Source organism: Medicago truncatula, chromosome 3 (assembly GCF_003473485.1).
Source record: "Medicago truncatula cultivar Jemalong A17 chromosome 3, MtrunA17r5.0-ANR, whole genome shotgun sequence".
NCBI lineage: Eukaryota > Viridiplantae > Streptophyta > Magnoliopsida > Fabales > Fabaceae > Medicago > Medicago truncatula.
Window position 1 is genome coordinate 26691574 of NC_053044.1, and position 6000 is coordinate 26697573.

Sequence of the window (6000 nt, forward strand, 5' to 3'; positions counted from 1 at the left end):
TAAGATTAGGGCTTAGGGCTTGGTTTGATTAGGATTATGTCATTTAGACTTATCCAACAATCCCAAGACAAGAAGAAGTCTACTCACTCATGTTCATCGTAGACATGGGGGAGAAGAGAGAAAGCATGAAAGTAAAAGACAGGAAAATAAAGGAAAGGAAAAGAACTTTATTGAAAAGCAATTGTCACTTATTGTATTCCAAGTAAAGATGAATATTTAGTGATGGCTAGCTACTCTATTTATAGTACACAATTGACTTAAAATCTAAGCAAGTATATTCCTAGAATATTCCTCGGTAGATTGTGCGCCAAAATAGAATAGCTTGGAGTCAAAGCAAAAGCAGCAAAAGGCATCTGGAGGGTGGCACGGCCGTGCCAAGTCTAGCACGGGCCGTGCCAAGCTTCTGACTTGTGGGAGATATATTTTGTTTCCCAATCTTCATATTTTTGTGTCCAATCTGCTCCAAATCCCTTTCTTTTGCTCCAAGACTCTCTCCATCCAATATTCTTCCCTGAAATATAATAAATTGCATTTTAAAGTAAACTATTCTAAAAAGGAAATAATACTAATATAAAACTAAATAAAATCTAAATAAAACTAAACTAAAAAGCATATTAAAATAACATATAATTGACTCATCATGGTGTTCACAATACAATACAATAAAGACTCTAGACTTGTGAATTTCTAAGATGTATCAAATCAGTGTAGAAATTCAATGTGTTTTGTAGAATCAAATTGACAAAGTTTTGGCGCTTTTTAACTTGTATATGTCTCACTTGTTAATCTTCAAGTCTTCACTCTTTTATATAGAGGCGTGAAAGAGACGTTGAGATGATTAGCACGTCTAAAGAGTCGTTGAGTTCCTTTGATCATCCACCAGTAATCCTTTTCCTGATTTGGGTGTAGTCCTTTGAAGAATTAGCTTCAAATTCATTCCCATCTTGAAGGAACAATTCTGCAAGCATAGCTGTTGTTTTGTCTTGTAGCGTGGACAAAAACAGAGTAGTGGAGGTAGTGGTTGTACACTTGTACTTTGTCAACTCTGTTAACGAAGGACAAGTACTCAGTGCTCTCCAAAAGACCGTTGATACCTCCCTTCCAATTCTTCGTTCTTCTTAGACGAGGTTGAAATGTTAAACAGCTACTTTGAATCCTCAGTTTGAATTTTACTGATCAAATGTAACTTCTGGTGATGATTTCGCTTCTGATGAAAACCTTGCTTCTGATGGTTTTCTGCTTCTGATGACGTCATTACTTCAGAAGCACTCCAGCTTCAGAAACACTTTAGCTTCAGACGCAGTTTTCTTCAGATACTTCAAATTCCTTTGCTCTCCATTGTTCTTCCAAGACCTTCTGAAATTAATTTACTTGCCTTTGGTCCTGTACACTTGAACAATTATTAGCAATGACCAATTGACAATTTTTAATACCTTGTTATCATCAAAACTTATTAAGGTTTATTGTGAAACACATTTTGTTCCAACAATCTCCTTCTTTTTGATGATGACAAACAATAGTATTTAAAATGTTCAATTGTTGTTGATCTAATTAATAAGTTGACTACTGGGATAGAGGTTTGTAAGCTCTCCCCCTGAGTCTAATAGATCTTTAAGGTGAGGTTTGTAAGCTCCCCCTGAGTTCTATACTCATTAATTAAATTTCAATAAAATGCACACAAGATAATGAAATAACAGAAGTATTTTAAAAAAAAAATGGTTCAGAGCACAAAAAAAATGGTTCAGAGCAAAGCTCATTAAAAAGTTAACTTAATCAAGTTAATTTAATGGGGCTCAGAGCCTAAAAATACTATACAACTACTCCCCCTTTTGTCATCAACAAAAAGTAAATAAAACAAAAGAAAGAGTTTGTGTAAAACTGTAATTAACATACGTATCAGAGCAAAAACAAATAAAAATACAGCAATTATAATTAGAGCAAAAAAAAATTGTAATTAGCATAAGACATTATCAATTGATTTAGAAGTAATGATAGACAGGTCGAAGTACAAAGTCAAAGCAATATAATACGTAAAACAAGATCTTAACAAGCAAAATTGGTGTGCAACTAAGGTTTGGCTAGCTTAGACACTTGTTCCATTAAGTACTTAATCTGCTCAGACTGCTTCTTGAGTTCTTCTTGTTGCTTGTTTACCATTTCTTCCTTGGCTCTCAGTCTTCTTCTCAGCCCTTGATGAATTCTGTCAGCCCTTGAAATGTAGTCACTCTCTGGATAGAAAGGAGTATTGGCTAACATAGGCACATAATCAAGTTCTTTCACTCTTGCAGCTTCATGAAGTTCATCCAACATTTTCTTTAACATATCAGAATGAATTGAGATGCATTTTGTACTAAGTTGATCCAGCAACTCATTAAAATCCGTCTTCAGATCCATCCATTGATCAAGGTAGTGAATTGGGGGTACATGAACTGTTCTGAGAAGAATCAGTCTCTGAATCTCATCACTTAACCTTATAAGCTCTTCATCAATATATTCAGATTCCAGGATGGTGTCTGGGATAGGTGTAGGTTCAGGGATGGTTGTTTGAGATGTAGAAGGTTGGTCAGAAGCTGTTTGTTGTTCAGGAGAAGTTAGATTGATGGTTGGTGATTCTGGTTGTTGTTCTGGTTGAGATAGGTCAGAGGCAGTTTGTTGTTGGTTAGAAACAATGTGTTCAGGAACAGGTTGTTCAGGAACACTCTGCTCTTGGTCAGAAGCAACTTGTTCAGGAACAGTAGGTTCAGGAATAATTTGCTCAGGGACGGTTTGAGTTTCAGTTTGAGGGTTTGTTTGTTGGTTTTCCAAAACAGTCTTTTCAGGGGCTGTTTTAGAGGCCTTTGTGGGGGTTGGTTGCATTTCTCCTCCTAAGTGTTTTTCTAGGTTGTGAAGTGTTGAGGTTTCTTGTTGTTGGGGGTCTTCTGAAGTTGCTTCTGAAACTACTTCAGAGGCTTTTTGTGGAGTTTGGTTATTTTGTGGGTTGGTTACAGGGTTGGTTTCTGGATGTTGGACATTTAGGGGTTCTATGATAGATGGTTGAAAGAAATGGTCAGCAGGCAAAGTCTCACAGATTTTTATCCTATCTTTAGCAAATTTGATTTGCATTTGTTCAAGGTCTTGTTGAAAGTGATCTGAGTCTGTGGATGATGATGATGAGGGTGAAGATGAAGATGAAGATGAAGGTGAAAGGGTAGGAGTCTGAATATTGGCTGAAGCTTTAGGAATAGAAGGAATACCTGAAGGATGAGCTTCTGGCCTAATGGCTTCTGATGTAGCAGCTTCTGATGCTGGTTCTGAAGAGGTTGCTTCTGGAACATGCTTATCTTTCAGAGCCTGCTTTAACAAGGCAGCTCCTTCCTTGACAGTGTCTTCTTCAATCTCAGCAACCAAAGAAGCAATTACAGCTGCTTTCTCAGCATCCAGCTCATATCCAGCAGCTTTAAGCTGTTCATCTCTCTGCTTCTGGTAGAGTTCTCTCATTTGCTTTCTCTTGGCTAATTCAGCTGCAGCAAACTCTTTAGCCATTCGTTTCTGTTCTTCTGAGACTCTGAAGCAGGGTATCTCCAAAGACACAGTTGTCTGAGGCTTTACCAAGTTTGGATCTTCTTCTTCTTCTCTGAGTTGTTCAGCAGCTTCCTTCATACGCTCCTGAACACTTCTTTCTCCTTTAGCTCTCTTATTCCTGATGGTTTGAAGAGCAACTTCTCTGGCAGCATCCTGAACCTCTGGCTCTTTGTTTCTTTTCTTCTGAATTACTTCATCAGAAGCAGCAATAGTTGAGCCTTCAATCTTTACCACTTTAGCTCTCTTGGGCTTTGGTGCTGCAACTGTTTCCTTCTAATCAGCTTTCTTTGCTCACTTGGAAGGTTTTCTTTGAGCTTCTTCTTCTTCCAAGTATTCTTCCTTTGAAAGGGCCTTGCTTTTTGTTTTCCTGCTCTTGGCAACAGGAAGAGCTCCTCCAAACATCTGCTCAGGTACATCCTTCAAGCTGATTTTCTCCTTGGTCCTTTCAAAATGCTCCTTGATGTAGTTCATCTGAACATCTAGAGGGTCTTGTTTGCAGATGGGGGGAAAGTTAGGCATCAAAGCTGATTTGGCATCAGATTCTTTCAAGTCTGTGCTCAGCTTCTTAAGATCGTTTGCCTTAATTAGATGCATGGACCTCAAAGTTTCTGCATTTATGATCTTCCCTCTAACAGTTCCCAACTGTTCATCAGTGAAGAAGTCCACTTCCTTCAGCAGTTTGAGAATCCCTCCTTGGTGGAAGATTTCAGAGAGAAGCCTCCCATAGGGCACCTAGCACCTAGTATTCAGCTGGCTTTCTCTGAGCTGTTGAACCATGTGTCTGAATATGTATCTGGGCACATTTGCCTTTACACCAGTAATGAAGAAGTGCAGAAGGATTTTGTGCTCCAGAAAAGGCTGATCACTACCACCACCTTTTGGTAGTAGATTCTCGTTCTGAATCTTCAGCATCACTTTGGTGTGAGGTGACATATCAGAATAAGAATAGTTTTTTAGCTTGTTGTAGAGTGTTTGATTCACAATATCATTCCAGGGCTATCCTTGGGCTTAGTAATACCAGCTTTGTATTCTCCTTCTTTTGGCCTTCTAAGAATAAAAGCTATAACTTCCTCTGTAATGCATACAGGAATCCCCATGATGCTTGACCTAATCTCTGTTTGAGAGAAAGGTTCCAATCCCATTTCCTTTCTGGATTTTCCTTCCAGTTCAGGATTGAGAAGTATTTTCTCAGCTTCTTCAACTTTTGAAGCTTCTCTATCGTGAATGCTGGCTCTGACCCAGAAGTGTCGTACCAGCGCTTGATAAGTTGGACCGTTCAAAAAGTTGAAGTAGCTTCCCAGGCCTTGAGTTTCATAGAATTTTCCAACGTCACAGTTGTGAGCAGCCAATGAGTTGAAATCTACCGGACATTCTGACTGTATGTTCAGTTCCCATTCCTCCAAGGACATGGTTCTTCCTTTAATATTGTAGGCAGGAGCCTCTTGTTGTTGCATGTTTGAAGATGATCCAGGTGCAAAACTAGATGAGGCCATTTTGATTGATTGAAGATGAACAGGGTTTCTAGGGTTTGAGAGTTTCTTAGCAGAGAAGGTTAAGATGAAATGAAAGTGTGAGTTGTGAAGTGAGTTGTGTGTGTTTGTTTAAGTGTTTTTATCAAAACGTTTGCAATTCAAAAGAGACAAACAAACATAGCATTAATGACAAATTGGGGGCGCGTGTTAGTACGTTTAAAAGCATATAAAACATCATTGCCCTTTTTGTTATACTTCAATACAAATAGACCACGTCAGAAACTTTTCAGAAAACTAACCTTTGGTTAATGGGACAACTGTTACTAAAAGTAACTGCCAACGATCCCACTAGCCTTGCTATTCAGAAGTAAAGAATACAGCTTCTGAAGTTTTTAGTGCTGACGTCATCTTCAGAAGCACATTTTCCTCAGAACCTCAGTTAAGAGCTTCTGATGGACCAGATGCTTCTGAATAGACTTCAGAACCAAACTTCTTATTCAGAGACAAGCAAATTTTTAATCAGACACAAAGTGCATGTTCAAATTTTTCTTTATAAAATCAAATCTTTCAACAGATAAAGGCTTTGTAAATATATCAGCCCATTGATGCTCAGTATCAATGAATTGTATATCTAAAATTCCTTTTTGAACATAGTCTCTGATAAAGTGGTGTTTGATCTCAATATGCTTGACTCTAGAATGTAAAATTGGATTCTTTGACAAACAAATAGCAGCAGTATTATCACAAAAGATGGGAATACTGTTAGCATTAATCTGATAATCTTCCAGCTGATGTTTCATCCAAAGTAGTTGTGTACAACAACTTGCAGCTGTAATGTATTCTGCTTCTGCTGTAGACATAGCAATAGTTGCTTTTCTTTTGCTTGCCCAGGATATCAGATTCTCTCCCAGGAATTGACAATTTCCACTGGTTGATTTTCTTTCAATCCTGTCACCAGCATAATCAG